The 26,157-nt window shown below is 37.3% G+C and overlaps 1 protein-coding gene and 1 long non-coding RNA gene across 4 annotated transcripts in view; both read right to left on the bottom strand.

Moving 5' to 3' along the window:
- syt1a (synaptotagmin Ia) overlaps positions 1-17,047 on the bottom strand; it is a 212,027-nt gene extending 194,980 nt beyond the window's left edge. For both annotated transcript variants that reach the window (XM_048154652.1, XM_048154653.1), the window contains exon 1: positions 16,811-17,047. The gene's annotated coding sequence lies outside the window, so the exon portion shown is untranslated. The remainder of the gene's footprint in view (positions 1-16,810) is intronic.
- Positions 17,048-19,368: 2,321 nt separating this feature from the next.
- LOC125244567 overlaps positions 19,369-26,157 on the bottom strand; it is a 31,070-nt gene continuing 24,281 nt past the window's right edge. The window contains exon 3 of one of the 2 annotated variants that reach the window (XR_007179331.1): positions 19,369-20,570. This is a non-coding gene — a long non-coding RNA (uncharacterized LOC125244567). The other variant, XR_007179330.1, reaches the window with a different exon arrangement.

The raw sequence follows: 26,157 nt of genomic DNA, 5'->3' as shown, positions 1-26,157 counted from the left end.
GATTCACGTTATACGAACGCGAAAACGGGCTTCATTCGCGTCAATGGAAAGCATATTTACACCGTCTGAATCGTTCCCTATTCTCTATATAGTGCACTATGTGCCATTCACCATGCAGAAACTAGTAAATGTGTGAACAAATGACCGATTTCAGCCGCAGCTTGTCTGTTGATAGTGTAGGAGGGTGCGGGACTTCAGATTCTATAGAGCATTTGATTGGACAGAAGATTTTATAAGAAGCTGAAGTGCGATGTGATGTCATGAAAATCCGTGATCCATTTTAGCGAAAGTGAGAGACTGTAAGCTTATATCTCCTAAATGCGAATTTTGTCATTGTTTTGGAACACACCAGCTTATTCATAACATTAAGGCTAACATATTCATACTAAAAGCTAAAAAAAACTTAAGTTTTGATTTCAGGGGGACTTTAATTAACAGTTTCTAAGTTTACGTTCTAATGGTATACCTCAAACCATAAAATGTATAATTTATAGTGTTTTATATCGAGTGCACGCACCTGGTGTATGTGTGCAATAGACAGTATTTTTCAATATTTCCTGTACAACCATTTCAAGAGACTGCAGCAGCATTATTTACATTCATTGCCTTAACACCAGTCTCTTATTGTGGTATAAACGGTAACACTTTATTTTAGGGTCTTTTAACTAGATGCTTGTCAGCATGCATATTACTAGAATATTGGCTGTTTATAAGTATTTATTAAGCAGATATTAATGACTCATTCTGCATGACCTTATTTTACATTCTTAATCCTACCCAATACCTAAACTTAACAACTGTACCTTACTAACTATTAATAAGCAGTAAATTAGGAGTTTATTGAGGGAAAATTCATAGTTAATAGCCAATATGTGTTCCCTTAACTAAAGTGTTACTGTATAAACTATTTCAAATAAACTATACCTAAACATCACATAAAAACAAAACCAATTGTGGCATTTTACATGTTTATTAAACAATCTGTTCCTGTTTAAGTGGGTGGTATTGGCCAGAATAATATCGACCAGACTTTATGCCACAGTCAAAAGTCTGGCTGCACAAAACAATATTAAGGCTGCCTTACAGAAACCGGTGGGGATGTTTTGCTTCAAGCATCTATGATTAACATGCAGAAGGTTGTACAGCACCTTGTGTTACACCACCAGACTTCAGAAAATCTTTGACATCAACCAAAGAGAAACACTTCAGAGCAGCTGCCCAACCTGAGGCGATTTGGAGTCAGTGGGCAAAGTTGAAATTCACTAGATCAGAGAGAGAGAGAAAGATGGGCTGGAAATCTTGGTTTTGTGATGGGGATGGTGAAATATTGATCAGAGTATGCTAATTCTCCATTAAGACACAAGATTCACTCTCTCTAAAAAGGGTATAGGCTTTATTTTTATGCTGTCTTTTTGTAATTCCGTTGGTGCCACTAATGTTACAGAAACTACATCAACTTTAACTGGTACGGCGCATTGGCTTAGGACATACTAAATCACTGTCAGAAATATTTTTAATTAAGAATTAATAATAAGTATAATATATAAATATTAATATCCTATAAAAAATAAAATGCTAACACTTTAGTATAGGGAACACATATTCAGTATTAACTACGACTTTTGCCTCAAACTCTTAAATTACTGCTTATTAATAGTTAATAGCAACTAATTAAAAGTGAGAATTGTTTCCCATACTAAAGTGTTACCAATAAAATATAAGTAAAATATAATTATAATAAATATAAGTATAATAAATAAAAATATAATATTCTTTAAAAATAAGTTCAAATAATGCAAACTGATGACTTTCACAGACGCATAGACTATCGATTAACATCCTCGGATGGTTACAGTCAGTCCACTTACAATAAGTCTGTCTTTAAAGGCCAGCTGAAGTGAAATCTTGGTTTTGTGATAGGGATGGTGAAATATTGATCAGAGTATGCTAATTCTCCATTAAGACACAAGATTCACTCTCTCTAAAAAGGGTATAGGTTTAATTTTTATGATCAATCTCCTTTATAAGAGATATTTCCTCTGAATTTTAACTTTAAATTGCCCAGATAATCCATTCAAATGTTCATTTCAAAGTTACATGAACCTCCTACTAAACAATGATTTCCTTCAGCCCCTCAGAATGCAGTGCTTGTTTGCCGAGTCGCCTAACTGTCGGGTGCCAACCTGTGTGTCAAAAGAGAGGAGAGTTCCAGTTGTCAGGTAGGAGCAGTATCTAGTGGCAGCAGTCCTTCACTGCAGCATCCTGCCTACATTGAGTCCTTCCAATAATTGCTTAACTATAGGAGGAGCATTCGGTATACTAAAATTGTTTTGTTTTTTTACCACTAAAATGTTCAAAGTAGTACCTTAGGTGTACATATTACTACCCTAAGATACTAATACGGACCTTTTACAGGTAGATAAGGTACAAAGTTTTCCCTTTAAGGGTACTACCCCAGTGATAAGCTGTTGTACACCTAAAGGTAGAATTTTTGGACATTTTTTTCCCCCCCTGACCGTGTAAGATAACATCAGCATGGACTGGTAATGGAGATCGACAACTGATTTTTAGATTGCATCTAAATGTTTAGTCTTACGAATTTCTTCTCAGGTTTGGTAGAAGGAACAGATCCTGCATTGTATATGTACCAATGTCTTATATTGTGCATTACACTGAGGTCAGCTTTGCTTTGAAAGTCTTTATAGGCACTATATGTCTTTACATGTGGCAGATGGGCATGTGCAGACAGGAGATGCAGGTTATTGATTGAAGAGCCTGGTAATCTGTGAGTGGGACTCAGTGTGGTGGGTTTCTCATGACATTGAAGCTGTCCTTGACGGGGCAGCTAAATGGAAACAAATTGAAATTCCTGCTCCGCACACGAGTGGCCCTTTAACACGGTGCTTATCGCCTGAAACCAAGGGACACCGTGTCCTGGCGTTTACGTCTCGCCCTACATTTATCATGGATGCGGTCTCTCTCTCAACCCCTTCTCACGTTCGCATACCTATTACTCCTCCTTATTTCGATAACCTGTTCTCACGTCGAAGCGAGTTGGAGTTATTGATGTAGTTTTGGCAAATAGAACTGATATAGTATAATCACATCCGTTGGATTGTCTATCCGTCATCTTTTATGCTGTAGAAGATCAATCTTAGTCTCTTATGTTCTCAGAAGTTGACGGCTGAGGTAGATAAGCATTCAGCAAGAACTGCCAGCACAAAGGACGAATGAAACCTCCACTATATGAAATTAAATGAACAAGCGCTGCCATGACAGATGATATTTCCCATGAGCATCAGTTCAGTGACTGCTGATGAATGCACAACTTGTGTTAATGGAGTTCTTCGAGAAAGTTCAAGAGGAGTCTGTTTGTGGCATCCCATCATTTACAACACTAAGGTTAAATAAGCAACCACTTACCCCATTCTTTCTGACAAATCTCCCAACATCCTCACAATTTATCTTCATATCGTCTTGTACGCAAGTTCTTTCCATTACCGACAAAAGCCATTACACCCCTCACGTGGATTACATGAACATGAAACATCTGTTAGATCCATGTTTATCATCTGAGCATAAGTGCTATTAATGATTTCAGGTTTAGGATTCATGCATGTGTAATTAACATGCTTTTTCATTAAGTTCAGTAACTTAACTCAGTTAGCCAGTACTGTATATCACTGTCTAATCTGCATAACTAATTAAAGTTACCAAAAGTGATTGTTTTTATAATGTGGATGCCATTAAAGCAAAGTGTAAGTGGGACTGTTGTGCCCAGTTCATTGTGAAACAAGATGCTGTATGTGTCTTTGTGTGTATGTGTGACCATGTACCCCATGCTGAGACTCAAGACAGCAAGGGACAGAAAGCAGTCGGTCCTGCTGAGATCACAACCTGACCTCTCATTTTCGCTGTCTCTATCAACCTTTCCCTTCCGCTCCCAATTTTCTTGCCATATGCCTCAGTAAACTCGAGTTAAGGAAGAGAAATTGCAGGACTATCTACTCTACTATATTTTGGCATCTTATGATGAATTCATCCAACAGACACACACAACTCTTTGGAACAAACCTATATCTACCTACCGTGTCTACTTTGACTTTGTCTGATTTCTTTGTCTTGTCAACACAGAAGTGATTTACTCACTGATAAAAGAAACTTCACATATGCCTCCAGAAAAGCTTTGGCTGTCAGGTCACATTGTGTCCTACTCTCGCTATCTGTATTGAAGGTCACAAAGTTGTTTCTTCTAAAGGAAATCTGAGAGTTGTTGAGTCATTCACGTCAACCTACCAAATTTCATTGATTTTGTTGTGGCAAATTATCCTTTTGTTTTTCATGTACGATAATGAGGAAAACACCAATACCACCGTTGTCCTTCTATTTAAAGTCGCAATGTAACAGAGATAGCCACAGATCATTTCTTCCATTTTGTGATGTACATTTGCGTGAAACAGATTATCATAAAATAAAATAAAAAATCTAAGGCAGAGACTTGGTTCTATCCATCGGTTGTTGATTAGATGGAGGCAGATCTGGGGTGCGTTTCCCAAAAGCATCTATCAAAAGTTCTATTGAACTCCATTGGTAATGACAAAACTTGTGAACTTAGTTGGCTCTGGGAAACGCACCCCTGAATGCAAGCTTGAAGTCGATCATGGGCGGGGTTTTTGCTGACTAAATAACTTAAGAAGTCTGGCATACATCATCAGAGAGAAGTCTGTCATTTCACCAGAAAATCAAGTTAAGACATTTTGTTAAATTATGATGAAAAAACAAACTTATGCACGGATAAATTGTTCAAAATAAGATCATTAAGATGCATTTAGAAAATAGACATAATTGAACTCAATTTCCATTTCTTGCATCAACATCAGCTTTAAAGAAATGCTTAGGTTAAATACAACTTAAGCTCTTTCAACAATGCAGTGTGCTGTCAAAAACCAATGATTTTGAACCATTCCTCGTGTCATAAAAATGAAAAAGCTTCACAGTAATGTACTAACAAATGAATCCCCAGCAGGCAAATATGCACACCCACAAATAAACATTTTAAAAAGGCATCTGTAACACTGGTTTCAACAGTTCATCCGTGACATTTTTATGTGTGGCACTGTCACATAAAATAACTGATTTTCACTTTGCACAGAATTGGTTATAAGATATCATATCATGTCATAACAATCTTTCATGTCAATCTTTCAAACTCATGTCATGACCACTTGGGATACTAAAAAGGAACATGGAAGGAATGCAACATTTACTATCTATAAAGCACCTATTACATGTGACAAACTCCATCAGAATTTTGTCAGTAATGCACAGTGCTTCCACCTAGAAAAGTAATTACTGAAGCTTATAAACCCTGTAGGTCTGAAAGCCACTAGCCTGCTAAGCTTCCATCAAAAGTGCTCTTAACATGTTTTTCATTCATTCATCCAAACTAATGGATGCCAATTTGTTTTTTTAAAAAGCAATCAAGGGCAAGACAAAGTTGTTATCGATAGATCTAAACTTGCATTTAACCTAACAAATACTCTTTAAATCCCTCAAGTTGCTTACTTAATAGAAAATAAGACATCAACAACACAAAAAACCTTGTTTCACAGTAACGAAACAAGCTCAGCTCTCCCCATCATGACAGTTAAATTACAAAATTGTCATTGTAATACAGAAAATAGAGAAGACTCATCTGAGATTGTCGAGTGTGATTCAATCATGGAAGGGTAGCGTGGAGTTCAGCGTGGCATTAATCTCTCGCAGTCTTGTATTTTCTTCATTAGATAATCTTTGTGCCTGCCTCTCTTTTATAAATCATTACATTAGCCAATAATAGGACTGGCCTGGCTCCCCGCTGGAGAGCGCAGCCCGTTAGGCGAGTGGATAATGAGTGTTTTTACATGGGGCTGGGTGGACATGTTTTAGGGAAAGCCTCATTTTAGTCTCGGCGCGACACAGCGTGTGCAGACAGCGCCGCGAGCGCTTCAAACGGTATGTTCTTCAGGGGATCCCTAAATTTGTCAGGCGCTTAAACGAGCAAGAGACAAACAAAGAGGAGAGAAGCAGAGCGTGAGGCCGGTTGATGTGACTTTTTCACGGCGAGAACTGTGCCGCGGGCCTGTTTGTAGCATATTATTATTCCAGCAATTGCATTGAGGCAAGCTCGCAAAAAAATTTAGTTTTCTGTCAAAAAAGCAGTGACTTGTCTTCACAACTGACCACAGGAAGCAAACCCAGACTGTTTAGATGGAAGAATAAAAAGGAGACAGCGACATGCAGCCCGGCAAGATTTCTAGAATACAAACCCTTTTTAATGTTTGTGTGAGTTAAATGTGGTCATTTGCAGTATTTTACACTAGAAGCCCAACAGCACACGGAGGGAATGAGCATGGTAAATCTTCATAGAGACGAGCTACGGCGGGCAGGAGACTTGGTCGCCATAGCGACAGCAAGGATGTTTGCATGAGAGGAGGATCATGGTAGGGATTTAGGAAGAAGCGGCCAGTGTGCGGCCAACCTTGCTCCGGTTATGATAAGTGGACCACAAAAGTATCATTTTCTAAAAAATCATTGTCACTTATTGCTATATAAAGTCCACAACTGTCTAAAAACACTGAAAAGTCATCACATAGATATACAGAATTGTTATTATATTATGCAGAATTGTTTTTGTATTGTATTTTTTTCAAATATTCCAAGACTGGAAAGTAAAAATAGATATCAGATGTATTTTTCTCTCTCCCCATCACAAGGTGTTCAGACTCAATCAGAGTGCCCATGTGGACTCAGCGGAGCCTGGTAGGTCGGATCCACCATTGTAATAAAAGACAGTGGGATCTGTTCAATATAAGGGCAAACGCAATAACTAGTCAGCACTAGAGGAAAACTACGGCTCCTTCAATAACACGCACCCACGCACACGTTTTTGTTTGACTCATGTTTCTGATTACAGTTAACGAGAGAGTTTAACTGTAGTGTTTCCTGCACTACTTTTCTAAATCTCTTGCGCCATGGCAAAATAAATTACATTTTACTAGAGTTGTGAGCTTCTGAATTGAATGTGATGAGATAAAAAGACTGCATACTGGGAAATAATGCCAAGACAACACATCTTTCTATTGCATTGCCTTCACTGGCTGAGCTCAAAAACAATCATGCAGTGCTACCAATACAGCCCATTTCACAAACAAATGAGCCATTTCTTTTAATGATTCAGTCAAAAAGAGTCGCAATAGTTCAGTTTATTGAAGTTTTCATTTCTTATTTCATTTTCAAATAACAATTTAAAATTTAACATTGATTTACTCTCAGTCTTGACAAACTCACAATTAAGAATGTCTTACTTAAATCAGTATCATTGCTTGGTATGTATATTGTTTTTATGATAACATAGTTAAACATATACATTTTACATATTTTTAATTAAAGGTGCCATAGAACACATTTTCACAAGATGTAATATGAGTCTAAGGTATCCCCCGAATGTGTCTGTGAAGTTTCAGCTCAAAATACCCCATAGATTTTTTTTAATTCATTTTTTTAACTGCCTATTTTGGGGCATCATTAAATATGTGCTGATTCAGGCTGTGGCGCCTTTAAATTCTCGCGCTCCCTGCCCCCGAGCTCGTGACTGCCTTAAACAGCATAAACAAAGTTCACACAGCTAATATAACCCTCAAAATGGATCTTTACAAAGTGTTCGTCATGCATGCTGCATGCATGTATCGGATTATGTGAGTATAGTATTTATTTGGATGTTTAAATTTGATTCTGAATGAGTTTGAGGCTATGCTCCGTGGCTAAAGCTAACATTACACACTGTTGGAGAGATTTATAAAGAATGAAGTTGTGTTTATGAATTATACATACTACAAGTGTTTAAAAATAAAAATAATGACGGCTCGTCTCTGTGAATACAGTAAGAAACGATGGTAACTTTAACCACATTTAACAGTACATTAGCAACATGCTAATGAAACATTTAGAAAGACAATTTACAAATATCACTAAAAATATTATGTTATAATGGATCATGTCAGTTATTATTGCTCCATCTGCCATTTTTTGCTATTGTCCGTGCTTTCTTACCTAGTCTGATGATTCAGCTGTGCACAGCTCCAGACGTTAATACTGGCTGCCCTTGTCTAATGCCTTGAACATGAGCTGGCATATGCAAATATTGGGGGCGTACATATTAATGATCCCGACTGTTACGTAACAGTCGGAGTTATATTGAGATTCGCCTGTTCTTCGGAGGTCTTTTAAACAAATGAGATTTATACAAGAAGGAGGAAACAATGGTGTTTGAGACTCACTGTATGTCATTCCATGTACTGAACTCTTGTTATTCAACCATGCCAAGGTAAATTCAATTTTCCATTCTATGGCACCTTTAATTAACCTTAAAGGATTAGTTCACTTCAGAATTAAAATTTCCTGACAATTTACTCACCCCATGTCATCCAAGATGTTTATGTCTTTCTTTCTTCAGTTGAAAGGAAATTAAGGCTTTTGAGGAAAACATTACAGGATTTTTCTCCATAATGGACTTTAACGGCTACCAACGCGTTGAAGGTCCAAATTGCAGTTTAAATGCAGCTTCAAAGTGCTCGACATGATCCCAGCCGAGGAATAAGGGTCTTGTCTAGTGAAACGATCTGTCATTTTCTAAAAAAGGGAAAAATTATATACTTTTTAACCACAATTGCTCGTCTTGCACTAGCTCTGCAACGAGCAACGCATTATTAATCACGTTGTAAAGGTCACACGTGACATAGACTGAAGTATTTGCAAAAAATGTTTACACTTTTAATGAAGTGTTTACAAAGTGAACGTGCAACGATTAAGTCAAATAGCCTTTACAAAAACAGGTAAAACAACGATGCAGACGATGTTGAAGATGGAGGAGAAAATGAGATGGAGTTTTTTGCCGTACTGCGGTACTTCCACCTAAGTCACGTGCAAGACGACCATTTGTGGTTAAAAAGTATATAAATTATTATTTTTTTTTTTAAATGATTGATTGTTTTGCTAGCTAAGGCCCTTATTCCTCGTCTGGGATCGTGTAGAGCCCTTTGAAGCTGCAGTGAAACTGCAATTTGGACCTTCAACCTGTTGGTAGCCATTGAAGTCCACTATATGGAGAAAAATCCTGTAATGTTTTCCTCAAAAACCTTAATTTCTTTTCGACTGAAGAAAGACAAACATCTTGGATGACATCAAGGTGAGTAAATTATCAGGAAATTTTAATTCTGAAGTGAACTAATCCTTGAAAATCTTTAAATATCAAAATGTGTGTGCAAAATATTACATTTATATTTCGATAAATAAAATGTCTTAATTTGCTTCATGCAGTTTGCTTTTGGAAGACAGAATACCACAGAATATTCACATCTGCTTCTAGACTGAACTGTGGTCAGGGAACATGCTTTGATTCATCCTGGGATACTGTCATTTTCCCCTGATGGCACATGAGCGGCAAGTAAACTGTAGCACAGTGGCATTTTTTTCTTACTCTTGTCTTTCCTCCCTTATTAGATTCATAAAACATTCAAAATGTCCTCCAGTCCACCTTTGTGGCAGAGTCTGCCCTTTAGTAATAATTAATCCCCCCTGACTCTGACACACTCACCTTCAAGCAGTGGTGTGGGAGTACGGGGCGTCAGTGGGGTGCTACAGTGCATGACTTGGGCGTCTATTTAGCTATGGCTTTATCTGTAATAACGTCTGACATGTGACATATAGAGTGCTCAAATCAGCTATTGCTTGAAGGATGTCATCTTGTAGCAGAAATACTGGAATATGGAAATATGGAAATTCTCAGGGGAGAAAGAAAAATATTATCCTTTCAATTCCCAAACCCCCTAATTTTCCCAAACACATAATGCAATATCCGATATCTTGGGGCAAAAATATTCTGAGCTATATTTGTGCATTAAATGGATTAAGATGGTGACGTGAAATTGAAGAGAAATTGTGCATTATGATTTGTGGATTTTCCCTCCATTTCTGGGTGGTGACACCAGGTCCTGTTTTTACCCAAAATGAAATGCTGATGCTTTTGTGAAAGCATTCAATTATTCTTAATTCTCACTAGGGCACATTCATGCTGAATTGTTGTGGCTTAAATTGAAGTGTGACAAGCCATGCAGAAGAGAGAATTTATAAAGCCCTTCTTAAATTGCTGCCTGTCACTTGTTTTAACATTCTTCAGTAAAATTCTTTCTAAATTTATATTGTTAAATTCTGCTAATGGAAATGACCTAATTGTACATACAGTGTGACTGCTCTGCTTTTTGCTTGTATCAACTCTTTGCAAGGAATTAGAGTATACCAAGCTTAGTTTTTTTTTTTTATGTATGAGTAATATTGTTCCAAATCATTACTTAGTATAAATATTAAATAGAATATTAGTATTCTAATATTCAAAATCATCAGTATTATTGAGTAAATCTGGGTAGCACAGACCTTACGTCCTGTTTCGCATGAACATACTATATACTTATTAGTATAACTACAATAACTGGGTAATAAAGTGAAACCTAAATCTGTATTACAGATATCCTAAAAATCTACAAATAGCCAGGTCAATAGACAACATTAATCAAATGACATTGGGTGCACAGACAATTTGATACAATAAATAAAAACTGAATTACTTCCATGTAAGGTTTGTGACCGAGCTACAGGCAATACCTTGGGGAGGATTTCTGTAAAGCCAAAATGCTTTTCCTCTCTGTTTTGATCAAGTCTATATTGATCATGTAATCCTAGTATTATCAGTGCAGGTCCACTGCGATCAAGGCCATAACCCTCTAAAACCAGATAAAGGCAGGGTGCTGCTTGACCACAAGAATATATGTAAACAAAATGGGATTCTAAATTGAATGCGTTGATTTAGAGCAATTTGACAGCACAAAATGAGCAAAGAGTTTATGTCAAAGAATGTGTTCTTGTGTTCAAAAGACATCAGAATTGAACAGGCCACAGAGTCTCAAGACACATTTTCTAAGTTTAAACTTGACATGCTGTCTTAAAAACAGTGAAAGACTAGAAAAAAGAAACTGCAAGAGATGATGCAGCAGTCCAATATATCTGCCTAATGCATGTTTAGAAAGAAAAAAAAAAAAAAAAAAAAAATAAAAAGTGTGAAGTCTACATCAAACACACTTGAATGCAAATGTTTTGCTGAAGTATGTAGGCTGGTAATAGGCTTATATTCAATCATATGGAGCATGTATATTGACTTATGTCTAAAAATGATTTTTTGATGCTGTTCACTTTATTTAAACAACTTATTTTGATTCATCACCACTGTATTAGGTTTCTGGTTCAAATTTATTTTCTTCATGTTAAATTGACTTGAAACGATTACTTGATAACTTGATGTTTTCATATTAAAATAACATGTTTCAATCAATTAAACTCAACCAGGACTCAATCAAACAGGACTTTCACTTCCCATCATGCTTTGCAAAGTAAATGTTGAAATAAAGTGTTATTTTAAGCAGTTTTTAGCAAGATGAGAAAATGGAGAGACTTTTTAATGTTTACTTTCTATTATGTTGGTATTTAAAAGTTCTTGTTATGTTAATAGTTTTGGGGTTACCATTGTGGTGAAGTGTTGAGCTTGTGGTTGGGTTGAGGACCTGCTAATAACAATTAAAGTTATTTTAATAATAAAACACAACTACTTTGGGCATGCCATGGATGTAACAAAACCGTCTTCTGGCTAACACCTAACAAAAAAAGTCTTTACAGGGTATAGATTTTGTTAAAGTATTTTTCTATTTTTTTTTTGTAAAAGTTGTGAAAATTGTTGAATGTATTCACTAAATAAATTGATCAATTAAACTGGATTACTTATTTTAATTTTTGTTTGATACTAATTTTAGGATAATTAAACTTAATAGTTTTGGACAAATTAAGAATGGCATTGAATTGGCCTTATATAATAAACTTAAAGCCGTGCACACACTTAACGATTGTAAGGCCGATTATGAATGTAAATTGATACTTATGACTGATCGCGCTCAAACGCGTCCAGTCAGAGCCAGTTGCGTTCAGTCTGCAATTACAGTCTGTGTTCAAATTCCATGTGTGAGTATATAAATTGGCTCCAGTCGAAGGAAACAATCGGTATGTGTGTTCAGTTCAGTCTTAGAATGTTTCAGCGAATAGTTAGGTGTGTCCCCGGCTTAAGTTTACTGAAATAAATAATGTTAATTAAATGCAACATAACCCAGTTATGTGGAACCGAACCTGTTGACATAAAAAAGTTAAGTAAATCCAACGTATCATTTTTTTGAGTATATTCACTGTAAACCCTACTGTTGTCATTACTAAAGCAATCAAGTTATCATAATTTACAATACCATGCTTTGGCTTCATAACTCAAATAGGTGTTTAACTTATTTGGCAGCAAAATCACCTAATGTACCAAAACCACATTTGGTGAACTTGATAAAACAAGTTTTGTTAGGCAATGTTACACCATTAAATTGGGGGAATGAGTTTCCTAAAATTATTTGAGTAGACTCAAACTATTATGGTTTACAGTGTACCACAACAATATAACGTCTGTAAATGTATTGTCATTTGGGAGCTTTTCTCTATGTGATTGTGATTAATTTGCTTAATTAATCAGCATGTGAATGTAATTAATTTGATGACACTTTTTAATCAGTTGACAGCCCTAATAAAAAATATATATAGATGCATTGAACTGCTACGGAGATGGGAAGGGTGCCATTGTTAAATCCACCACAGAAAACTTACATCTGTGTATTTTAGTCATTCAGGGCGCAAGGTGAGACTTCGCCACTTAATTGCCCCCTTGTGCACCGATTAAAGAGAAGGACATTACATCACTTCCGCTAACTACGTGCATATGTAACCGCCATGGCAACACAGGCGTAGCAAATGCTATGGAAAGAGATCTGCTCACCACCATCTGTGTGTGTATGTGTGCATGTGCCAAGGCTGTGTTATGGAGTCAGAAGGCTGGCTACATTCTCTAAGGACCTCTCCTCCGTTGCTTAGCAATATGTGGAACAGTGAGCAGCCCCAATAAGGCAATTGCATCTACTGTATTTCCCTAGCAGAAATACACAGAGATAAAAACAGAATTCAGCTATTTAGCATTCACATGAGTAATATGTATGATACATTTTCTATAGTTGCTATATAAAAATCTAATTTTTGAATGATATTATGAATTTACAAGATCATTTATATTAGTGGTGGACTATAGATATAAGCACCCTATATTCATATACTGTAATCTATTATGTTACTTTACAATACAGTGACATATAATCTTTCTAATAAAAACAATTACAGAATTAATATTCTGTATTAGGCAAGGTCATGAACCATTTAATATTTTATTTTTTATTTTGCTTCTTTTTGATAATGTCTGTTCATTATTCTTGTTTATAGAAGTATGTTTGGCCTGTAACTGATGTTAAAACAGATTTATATGATGCATGTGCAAGCTTGTTCCTAAAAGAAAATAAATAAATGTGTATATACAAATTTAAAAAGTATAAAAAGTGTATATAGAAATGTAAGAAATGTGAAGAAATGTGTTCACGTAGACTTTTAAAACAAGTCTATATTATATTAGGGCAAAGCACTTTGTCATCCATACAATCTCATCGCTCTCCTACTGACCTTGAGAGTGCTCCTGTTCTCTGATACATCAAACAATATTTATTCACCAGTATTTCCCACAAGTCCTTGTTGCTTGTGATATGTATGACCCCTGCTGCTTGCCTGTACAAACACAGCCTTGTTTTTTGTTATCCATCTCAGTCACTGGGTGAAGAATTACTGACTTACTGTTGGTGTGGGTCACAAAAAGACACTGCTAGGTTGTAATGTTCAATCCAATAGTATAATGGATATAAATTACAACATCCCTAGAGCCTAGACTGTTTAATCTCGCCACTGGAAGTTCGATTGCATTAAAAAAAAAAATGAGATCACCTTCAATTTGCCATGTTTGTAATATATTATTGGTTTTGAATCTGTCCCAGTTACTCAAACCCACAGTGAGTCTCGTTTAGATGGTGTCTGTGCCTGCTGTGGTGTAACGCAACGAGAACATATCGCTCCGTTATTGCACACATTTATCATGGCTGCCCCAGACTCTTCACAGAGCATGTCAGTGATCCGTACACTTCCCTCGCCCAGGTATCTGCAGCCAAGCAGCCAGCTGTCCAAGGTCAAATCATAATAGAGCCGCTATTTTTATCTTCTGGCTGCTATTACTCCTAACAACAGCGTTTTGGCCTCTGCAGACACGCACATATATGTACACATGCACTCGCATTTATTTCTCTACCTTCAATTTCAACACACAAGGGAATTATGTAGTCGAATGACAAAAAAAAAAAAAAAAAAAATCATCCAGGTGAATGATCCTAATCTCACAGGCTGACATTAAAGACTTTCACAGATACCCTGCTGAGCATAAGAGACAAGGGATGGTTAACTCCACCTTTCGGCAGTACCGGGCTTGTATCTCACCTCATTAATGGATATTTAACAAGGCTGATAATGCACAATGTTGCCCTTGGCAACTGCAGGGGGCGTGACATATTTGGGCCAACATCTGCCATCCCATATTGCCCCAACAGGTACAATCTTCGTGCTGTGTTGCTGTGGTTGTCAGTAAACCTCTGAGATTTTACGTCTAAGACCCTCAGGAAAATGGAACTTCTTACACCAACAGTTTCTTTCAGGTGAAGAATATTATCGATGGGATGGAACTCAAAGCCACAGCTAACTTCCTTTGTGGACCAATTCAAGTTCACAATTATGTATTATTACACATTATGAGACATCAGTCATAAGGAAACCTCAAAAAAAAAAAAAAAATTAGTTTAAAGTCCAATTTTCACTATTAACTAGTTACTTAGCAGCATAAAGCTAATAAAAAGCTTATGAAGCAAATATTAATGCCCACTTCTGTATGACCATATTCTATGTCCCTTAATCCTACCCAATACCTAAACCTGGACCTCAAAAGGTGCAATGTTTTTGCTGCCTATGTATGGATCAGTTACCCTCAGATTTCATCAAAAATATCTTAATTTGTGTTCCGAAGACAAACAAAGGTCTTACAGGTTTGGGACGACATGAGGTTGAGTAATTAATGACAGAAATTTCATTTTTGGGTGAACTAACCCTTTAACATCTACCTTACTAACTAATAATAAGCAGTAATTAGGAGTTTATTGAGGAAAAAATAATATTAGTTAGCTAATAGTGAGAATTGGACCCTAATCTAAAGTGTGACCAAAATAATAAATGATGATTTTTATAATAAATAAATATAATAATATATGTTCAAAATGTGCAAAAAAATAAATAAATAAAAAAGAAAATATTTTTAAATTTACACGCTTCCTGACCATATTTTTTTATTTAATTTATGTTCTCAGATTTTTTTGTGCAGACTCCTTGAAGAATCAATTGTTTTGAATCAATGCACCCAAAGAATCTAAATTTGGTGCAGAATATTTTTCTTTATTACATATTACTGAGAGTATAAGAATTCAGACAACAAATCCAGAGCCAACTTTGCCAAACGCTACCAAAATGGTTTAGATGGTAAAATGTAGATATTGCTGTGATGGTAAGTTTATAAAAATCACAGAGATAATCACAGCATGTGCATGTGCATCTTCATGTGAAGTGGTGGTCTATTTTGATGATTTTTCAAGATATTCCTATGTTATCACTTAGCAACTGTTTTACCACAGCTCCTCAAGCACTGATGTATTCCAGAGGAGGATCTGCACAGCTGAATTGGATAAGCCCTAGGCTACAGACGAGCAATCCCTGCTCCTCGCTCTCACTAGGCGTGCATAGCAACCGCTGATCTGCCCAACAGAGATATGAGGTAATGACAGGCGCATTTGTTGGTGTGGGCAGCAGCTAGCCACAATGGCCCAAGTCCTTCACAACATAACTATATAAGAGATTTCAGTGTGTTATGCAATCCAACAATTTGCAAACAAATGGAGCACTTGAGTTGAGAAGGAAGCTCAAGTATGGTTTGATAACAATCGAGATTCAGAATGAGGGACGTTGCAAGGAAAACCTACTTTCTCTTCGGCTGCCACTCTAGGTTGAAGGAAACGGCATCTATCTTTGAATATATGTTTGCAGTCGTGACTCCCAGAGCAGAACAAATAATGGTTTCTAGGGAAGAGAGAAGCTCTTTTACTGTGGGAATTATCTGCCATTCTAGAATAATTTCCTCCACTATCCACTACCACAGATAAACCCATCACACATGGAGGGTAGAGGGAGAAAAGACGAAGAGAGTGTTTATCAGATACGAAGGACTGTGGTGGGATTAGTTTCCCTAGGATGAATACAGCTTCTCAGCTTCCATCTCCCCTCCCTTCCAACCTCAGCTGTCCACCCGCACACACACTCCCACACACAAACCTACACGTAAGAAAACACATCACCGATCTCCAGCTACAAACAAATTATTTTCCCCTACTTGGATAAGCAGATCTCAACAGAGCATGGCAGTAGATGATGGGTTTCTCACATGAACCATCCAACCAGTAAACTACCACCTTCCCCAGCCAGCCAGAAAGAGGAAGGAAACGGCGCCAAAACCAGCGTTGGCGTGAAAACAAATGCCATGCTGTAGGGGCGGGCATTATGATGGCACGCTCTACTCTAACCCAGTATAGGTCTCTTTCAGAATCGCATCCAATACGAAACAAACCAGCAACATCCGAACACCTGCAACTTCAGAGAGGGAAATATGAATGCCTACCTGTATGTAGTGTGCTGTTATCTCCTGCTTCAGCTGGGAGGAAGTGAAGTACAGATCATATGTAGGAGAAAGGGAGTCACAGAGAGATGGAGAGGAGGAGTCTTGTCTGGTAGAGGTGGAGAGAGCGGGAGAGAGAGTGAGAGAGCTGTTGCTGTCGCTATTCTCTGCTGAGCCTGCAGGGAGTGGTGTGCATGGCAATGTGCTATCCCTGTTAAAAGCCACAACGTGTATGCATCCAGTCCTGAATTAGAGAGAGGGAGGGAGGGAGAGAAAGAGACTCTTGGCTGTTTAACCATGCACCGTCACGAGGCACTTCCTTCGGAATCCCTCCAGTGAGAGTGGCACAGCATCACTGAGTCCTTGGCTGCGATTGGCTATCGTGGATGATGATGCAGTCAGCAGGCGATGGTTCTGGCAGCAGTCAACTAAGATGACCCTCTCAGCTAGTATTAGCATCTTCGCACATCCTAAGCAAAGCCTGGAGGCAAGGCAAGGACGAACAAGGACGTTTACAAAACCCTACTGGGAGCGTGTTCATGTTCTTTAGGAGGTTGGAAGCTGGATGGTGTACATGGCAAGTCCCGGCATGGTGACATGAAGACAAACAAGTCTCAGAAGAACGTCTAGGTGTAGAGGTTGTGATTTCCCCAGAGAGAGCTCCATCAGTAGCAGGGGTGGCTCACTGTCAGGGAAGGCAGGTGCTAATTAATGGGATGAATTCTGAGTAACGTGACCTCCCGTCTTGAAGAAAGATGCTTGTAGAGTGGCTATTATTTTGTCCGATGTTCATTAATTTCGAAATGGCCTGGATCTGGATGGCAGACATAGCTAATAATGGTCCCCAATGGATTGCCTGATGTCTCTTTTGTGGACCTCACTTATGCTGTGCTCAGAGTTTGATAATTTCACAGTGCAATGCCTCCACTTCTAAAGGCCAGCTTGTTGCATAAGAACAAAGATATAAAAAGTAAGAAGGGTAAATGACTCATCTCTTTTGTTGAAAAATAAATGTCAGACTGCTCATGCGGTGGTTGTGAAATGCAAAATCCTAAAATGTTGCAATTAAAATATAACTCTGCAAAGAATGGCAAGTTATAAAGAGTTTTGAAATAAACAAAGAAACAAACAAGAAATAAAGAAACTGCAGGGCTAAAAAGGTGTGATATCTGTGTTAATTGAACTGTGCAAAAGTTATAAAGCTCCATTATCAATAACTGTTTGACTTGAAGAGGTTTTAATGTGAAAACATGCCATTTTAGAGGAAACTTACTAGGTGCACAAATCTGTTGTTTTTAAGTGCCATCAATTCATGTGTACTCATAGCGGTCTCATAGACAGCCCTTCTGAACAATCTTGTCTTCCTGGTCAACTGGTCATGAATAATGCAATTCCCAAATCTGATGTTACTGTATCAATCTAACTCAATGCTTTACCTAATGATCTTTCTCTTTACATGACGTCCAAATTGACACTGTCTAAAGAATAAAAAATAGAGCAATTTGAACAAGAGATTTTTTTCTGACATTTCGTACCAATGGAATTCTGTGCCTCATTTCTTTGCTCCTAGAAATCAAAGCTAGAAACGAAAGGCTGCAAAGTGACGTGACAAGTGTTGATTCTCTATGTATCCTGGTAAATCACCATGGAAACCCTCTTGAATTTAACCCTCTTCAATGACAGGGAGTGGTCAGGATGGAAGACCTTACATCAGGGCCTTAATGGTAACCTTACAACACCATGTCAACAACTAGATGTTGATTGTTTTTGTCCATCTGCATTCTGTTGTGACTGCACCTGTTGCAGTCTCTTGAGAGATGCCTCTGTTTGCTGTTCTGCAAATAGTCTCATCAAAGAGTGACCAGCAAAGTACAAAGTCATTGCTCGTGTCTGCATACCGACTCTTACTTTGAGATAACCTGACTCTCAAACTCACACAACCCTAGTCCTGCAAAGCAAGCAGAAATCTGCATTTTTTTAAAAGAAAACACATTTGGATTTCATGCCTAGACACTATGCATCTTTAAAAGCAATAGAAACAGAAGATCATGCATTATTGATGCAGTTCGTAGATAATTTAATGTGCACTTAAGCTGACTGGAATATTAATTATAGTCATTATGGTTTATTTTGAATTGGTATGCAGTGTGATGCAGGTGGCTGAGACTGCGCCAGTACACACTCCAATAATGTCAGCAGTACTTCTTAGGTTCTGATCCCTTAGATGCATTTCAGCAAATTAGAGGATTTATGAGAAAAGAAGTGAGCTCCGTTCCATATAAAGTGACCAGGATTTGGTGCAGTGAGTGACCGAGTATGTCTGTGATGACAAGTAACTTAATCTTTATATTTATTCCATCTAAAGCTGGCAATAGATAACAGCTTCGTTAGAGTAATTTGTTCATTAATTTTGGGAATTGACTACATCCGACTGGTGCTGTATGTTTATGAGATCCGTTATAATATGATCTGTTTCATAAAGGTTGTTTGTTCATGAATTGGTCTACCAACTGAACCCAATAGAAATATATTCTTGATATTATTTTGTGGTATTTTTTTAATTGCATCACATTAAACACAGACTTTAAACTCACACAACATCAAACTTAAGATCGGAAGATCCCTTTTTTTTTTTTTTTAAACCCAGAACCTGTATTTTTACCTAATCATGTTTGAAGCTTAGGGCTCATTCTTGTATGTAGTACAACACAATTCAGTCAAATAGGACAACAACATTCATCAATCATAGACCAGATTGACCGTGAAGTAAAATGTGTTCCTGGATTAGGAAACTTGTTGGTCCTGGAACAACAACAAACAACCAGAATTTAGAGTAATAACACTCTTATAAAGCTATCATTTCCTTCTAATTTAATAACTCTTTAATGGCTAGGGTTGGAGTTAGGGATAGGGATAGGGATAGCTCAGAAATGTTGCTCCAGGACCAGCAAAAACATACTCATCCAGGAGCATGTCGCCAAATCTAAACATAAAATTTGACTGCCTAATAAGAATGTCATTCCAGGACCAAGAAAGCCTGATCTTTTCCATCTTCTGTACTGTAACATATATAGACAGTAACTGCAGATGACAGCACACAACAGAGGTGAACGAAGAACAAGAGATGGGTTTGATTCCATCGAGGACAGACGGTTTCTCAGCAGCAGCGATTGGCTTTGTTTCAGCAGGCTGGCTGCTTTACACTCTGAACAGCAGGGACACCAGCTGTATCCTCCCCAGTGTCCTTCAGAAATAGCCCTCACTCAGCAGAAGCCTGGCCTCTGCCCAGCCGTCCAAGCAAACCAAGGCCTAACGCTGGCCTAGTGTGACCAGTAACAAGTACCTGGGCGTTCTCCCTGTGGGCTTAGAAGATATGAATCAAGCATTGACCTATTGCTGGCTTCAGTGGCTTGGCCTCACCCCTTAGATTTCCCATCAATCACTAGCCCAACATTGGTCAAATGTCAGTTTCAATGACACGGAAGGCTGTCATACAACGACTCACTGACATCACTGCAAAGAATGTTGCGTTCACACGCTCTCTGTAATCGCACACCGTGACTATAGAAATCAAAGTGACGTTATTAATTATGCAGTGGCAAAAAATAATTACATACCAATAAAAGATTAATGGAGATACTTCAACCATCTGCAGCACTAGATTGCGCCTTGGCCTACTGGGGAATGAAAAGTGCACAGGACTGTTTTTCCATGTAGCCATCAGAATTTTCTGTACCACAACGGTTTGTCCATTTCTAACATTCTGTTTCAGAAAAAAAAAAAAAAAAAAAAAAAAAAAAATCAGCATTCAAAATAAATGCAAAGACTTATTTTGTGAATTATCATCATTTGTTCATGACGCCCAGTTCATTGTCGCCCAGTTCTAAAACTGCTCAATAGCATTAAAGAACAAGACATATGACTTTCTGTAAAGCTGCTTTGAAATGATGTGGGTTGTGAAAAGTGCTATACAAATAAATTTGACTTCACTTCACTTGATACAAGTCTATATATTGTAGTCATGAATTCCCCAGACTTATATGTGAGCAGATGTTACACAGCTCTGTTCTCCCTAAAGAACCCAGAAATATCATCAAGAGTTTGTTTGTACAGTAACTTCATCTAACTTAATTCGTCTAAAGTTCAAAAAAACATTAGCCAATTGATCCTAACTGAAATCGCCATGGTTAACACTTAATATTTCTTTACTAAGGCCAAACAGTGTAGATCATTCATAAAGTCGAACATAAAGGAATGCACATGTGTATGTACTGCAGTGTTGCTGCCAGCAATTTGACAGACTTTTTTCATTTAAAGACATAGTTTGTTCAGTAAACCACTAATTTAAAAAAAATGAAGACAAAAAAATGGCTTGTTTTTATCCCTGCTGTCCTGAAAACACACTGAACCGTGACTTCAAAACCCAGATACATACCAAACCATAATTTTTGTGTACCATTACACCCCTAATTAATATGAATGAGACCCAGTGAAAAAGAAAACAGGAACTGAGAACACAAAACAGACTGTCAAACTAACTTCTAGGATTCAGAAGTTTTATCCACGCGATTCCATAAGTGAGACTTTAGGTTTATTCATATAACCAGTCTAACACCTCTGTAATATGTCAGACCAGTCATTCGCCACAGTGAATGTAATGATACGCTTCTCGCTGTCTGCATAAGAGTGAGTCATGCGGGGAGGCCCCTCCTCGCCCCCGGGACCCACATGCGTCTCTCAATCGGCGGTTTACAGATCAGTGGTGTTCTTCACCAGAGGCTTGGCCACACTCCTGTCAGTGCCTGATGTATGGCGTGACACCCAGCCGCTACCCTGTCATCTTTGCCTCTGAATGGGGAAAAGAGACAGAGCACGAGACAAGATGGAAAAATCTGAATGTTAAAGGAATAGTTCATCTAAAGATTGTCATCATTTACTCACCTTGTTGTCATTTTAAACTCAAATTATTTTCTTACTTCTTACACAAAAGATAAAAATTGGGATAACACATATTGGTTGCTCTTTTTAATATGTGAATGAGGACTGGGGCTGCCAAGCTCAAGTCATTTCATTTAATGGTGAACTATTCCTTCAAGGGAAAGAGATAAATAGAAAAAATAATGAGAAAGTGTGAATGAGGAAAGGAGAGATGAGAGTGAGAAGGAAGGACCCATGTTCTGCGACTTCAATGTGGCTGATTCGTTCTGTGGGCTAAGTTAGATTGCAGAAAGTGCGTGGGCGTCCATCAGCTTGCCTGCCTGTCAGAGCCTGTTGACAAGGCCAGGGCTGGCTGAACAACATGAGGAAAGGAAAGACAAGCAGAGGAGAAACAAGCTTTTATGAATCTACATGGAAGTGAGCCATTCTGTGCCATGTCCCCCATCAGGCCTCCCTGCCATAGTGTAACCATTATTGTTATCACGCAGCTGATCACAAGGTCCACCCAATCAAAACCAAGACAGCAGTGGCAAACAGCCCTCAAGAACTCAATCAGGGCCTCTAGCAGCATCTTTATGCATCATGTATGAACCAGCAGCCACTTCTCACATGAAACCCAATAAGTTCAGATGTAATTATACCACATCTGCTAACACACATGCAATTGATTTCTATCTTTAATCCATAGTGTTAAAACTCTGATGTCATTTGTTAGAAAAAAATCTTTGTACAACTGCAATGAAAATAAAGCTGCATGATTATTGTTAAAAGATTGCCATCCTGATACGAACACCCGCGCAATCTTTTTCCTAAGTGACAATGATTCGGCTATGTCTATTAAACCTTTGACAAGAACAATCACAGCGGAACATCTCACTGACCCAGAGAGAGCAGTTATCATGTATAGGTATGAAACAGCTTCACAAACAGATGTTTTTTCAACCACACACAGTATCATTTTTTTTTTACTGTTCTTTACTCAATTACACTGTTACACCAGTAGGTGGTGACTGTTAAAGGGGTCATGAACTGCATTGTTTTATTGTTTTATATTGTTTCCTAGGGTGCACTTATAATGTTAGTATGCTTTTTACAACAAAAATTGTCATAATTTAGAAATAGAAGGCATTTTTCCTACCCTGATTTTAGCCCTCTGATTTGAACGCTCTGTTTTAAGGGGCGTGTCTGCTGCGAGACTTCAGTGCAAACACCCACTGCTGTGTTTGGCTGACATCTTTCCATATGAATTAGCTAAGTATTACTCTCTCGAAAACTTTTAGTACGTTTTTACTATTACAGCACTCAAGGTTAACTTATCGTGAAAAATGTTGCATTACATTTAGATCTATGGCGTTATATTTAGATCTTGGCATTAAAGGTTGCAGTGATGAACATTGTAGCCGATCACAGACATTTTGTTGAGTGCATGAAAGCAGTGATCTCGTCATTGCTCAATTTCTGCACACTAACAAATGATTTCATTGTAACTAACAGAGCAAAGGCAATGTAACTAAGAGATTTGTTAAATAAAACAGAAGTTCTGGCGCGTGTCCAGAACAGAGAAAAAGAAAAAAAATGTGATTCTCAATTTATCCAGAATCTTGCAGCTCTAGCTGGAAAAATAGTAAGATGGTAAGAGTTCCAGTAATCTGGCGATTAATTTCTAAGGATTGGGGAGAGAAGCGCTTTCATTTCAGCATCTGTCCAATTTGATGACTCCAATTTTCTTTCCGCAGCATACTGTAGATAATCATGATAATCATGAACTTTACAAACTTACTATTAAGCGCACTTCAGCCTGTGACTAATCGTGTCAGCTCCTTCAGAACTTGTAAAGTAATTGACTCAAACTCTTTGAGAGCAGACGTACTAGCCTTGTAAATGCTCCAATGATTAATCTCACTGAACTTTGTTCACTCTTGTCATTAAAATGGAACTTTTCTGGCAACTTCTTAACCCTCTGGGGTCTGAGAATTTTTGGGGCCGTGAGAAGTTTTGACATGCCCTGAAATTTGTGCTTTTTTCAGTTGTTCATAAACATATTAACGACAAAAGTGTCATTACACTGTATTCAGCATAAACTAGGCTACAATAATATGTGAGGAACATGTACATGTTTGATTTTTTGAAGGAATTATTGAAAAAAAAAAACTTAAAGTCACTGAAATAAGGCTAAAAAAAATATTAAATCTGTGTTTACAAGATTTATTAGTATTGGAGGTTGTAGACTAGAGATTTTGCTTCAAAATGATGTAAAATTATCCTGCCTACTTGTTCATATAAAACAATATAATGATTTACATTTTATAAGACACTTTTTGTCAAGAGAAACAGTATACATGGAGGTGTGAATCTTCATGAATAATGCTGTGATTCACACCTGAGAAGACAAAAGATTTGCATAATGACCTCTAATGACCTGCATATTAATGAGCTCTTTCAGTCAGGTAGGCTATGTGAAAAAACCTCTGTGATCATGCTGATAACAGGATTAATGTCCACTCTTGACAAAAAAAACATGATTTTTGTGATCTCATGCATGCACGTATTATTGCACATCAGTACCAGTCAAAACATTGGATGCATTACTAATGTTTTTAAAAAGAGTCTCAAGTCTCTAACCAAATAATGGTTTTCTATTTTAATATATTTTAAAATATAATGTATTACTGTGATGCAAAGCGTCTGAACATTCCTACCTTTATGGCATTTCAAATAGGCTACTATATTTGTTATAATAAGTTATATGTTAATGTGCACGTATGTTAATGTGCAGTTGACAAACTATACATCATTAAAAAGATCTAAGACTCAAGCTTCACATTTTGACCTCAGTTTTACTCTTAAAATCTTATATTGACCGTAATATCTTAATATGCTTAAAAGCATGCACATTTGGAGAACTATTAATGGATTCTCATATGTTTATGTCAATTTTCTATACAGAGGAGTAATATTTATTCAATATTTATTGTCATCACTATGAGCACTAGATACTGTGTTTTCAATTCATACTTGCAGCCGGAGGGCGCTCTGTGCACCTTTAGTCCACAAATATCTCAGTAAAAGAAGAGGCATATCATGTGACATTCCAGGAACTAACAAAGGCTTCCAGAGATCGCTTTAACATAAACACTTTTCAAGACAATAAATACACGATTGCGACGACGTATACATGTATTGCCTCAGAATTTGCATCTGAATAGCGCTCGCTCCATGGGCGTGGCCGCATTAGTGGAAAATGAGCTGAATAACGGCCGTCTGACATGTGTATCTTTTCATACAGATTACATAAACACAGATTTTTTATTTTCGATTTGTCTTACACGATTTAAAACCTGACATTTCAACGTTTCTTTAGACATAAGTAAATTTTTTTTGTAATTAGTATTCACTAAGTTACACTTAATAACTCTTAATTGTATGTGCAACATTGACAGAGTATTTTGAGTTTCTTTCTTTTGGTAAGAAAAAAACAGAGGTGGTATCGCCGGCGATACCTCTGACTCGAGGGAGTTAAACTGGCAAATTGCTACAGTGGCATCTCAGAAGTATTGTAGAGTTATTCGTCACTATTTTGTAGAGTTATTCTTCATAAACCAACAAAGTGCAAAATGTTGGGCGATACTCCTCATAGTCAAATTGTCCTTTTGTCAGGGCGTGAGATCACCAATACACAATATTACTGTCGATGGGTGGGGGGTGTTTTTTTTTGTTTGTTTTTTTATGTAGGCATATTTTCTAATTTATTTGTTCATTAATTTAGCTGTTTATTAACTCATATATTTAATTATTTAAATTATTATACTGGGAAATAACGCATGAAATGTGAATCATTGTCCATCATTTTGCGATCAAAGATGGAGTTGGTAATAAAGAAAAATGACACGTTGCAATATTGGAAATATTTAAGTTTTAAAACATGAAGGCGAGCCAGTGGCTATCACACAAGCAATGTGCAAAATTCGTGTGTGAGTTATGCCGGTGAAGAAGTCTCAAACCCAGTGGTAGGGTGGAACTGGACACCCCTGACATCTGATTGGCCACCCTGGGAGCCACCCCAAAATTTAACACTCTGAGGTCTGAAAACGCGCCGGCGCGTTTTGCAGGTTTTTTTTCACATTGCAGAAAAACAGACTTAAAATACTCCGTCATTTTTTGTCATAGAGACATAAGTAATATATCAATTGAAACTATAGAATATCTTCTTTTATTTGTATACACTCAGAGTAAAAACACAATGTTGTTCTTTTTGTAAAATAAAGAAAACTAACATGATGCGTGATTTCTCCTCTCCCTCTGAACGAAGTCCAATCTGATAGTTCTCAGAAAATGAACTGTAACTTAGTGAATACTAATCACAGAAAAATTAAACTTATGTCTAAAAAAACGTTAAGATGTCAGGTTTTAAA

Source organism: Megalobrama amblycephala, linkage group LG14, assembly GCF_018812025.1.
Source record: "Megalobrama amblycephala isolate DHTTF-2021 linkage group LG14, ASM1881202v1, whole genome shotgun sequence".
Lineage (NCBI taxonomy): Eukaryota > Metazoa > Chordata > Actinopteri > Cypriniformes > Xenocyprididae > Megalobrama > Megalobrama amblycephala.
Note: the sequence above shows the minus strand (reverse complement) of the source record. Positions and strands in the feature narration are given on the sequence as shown.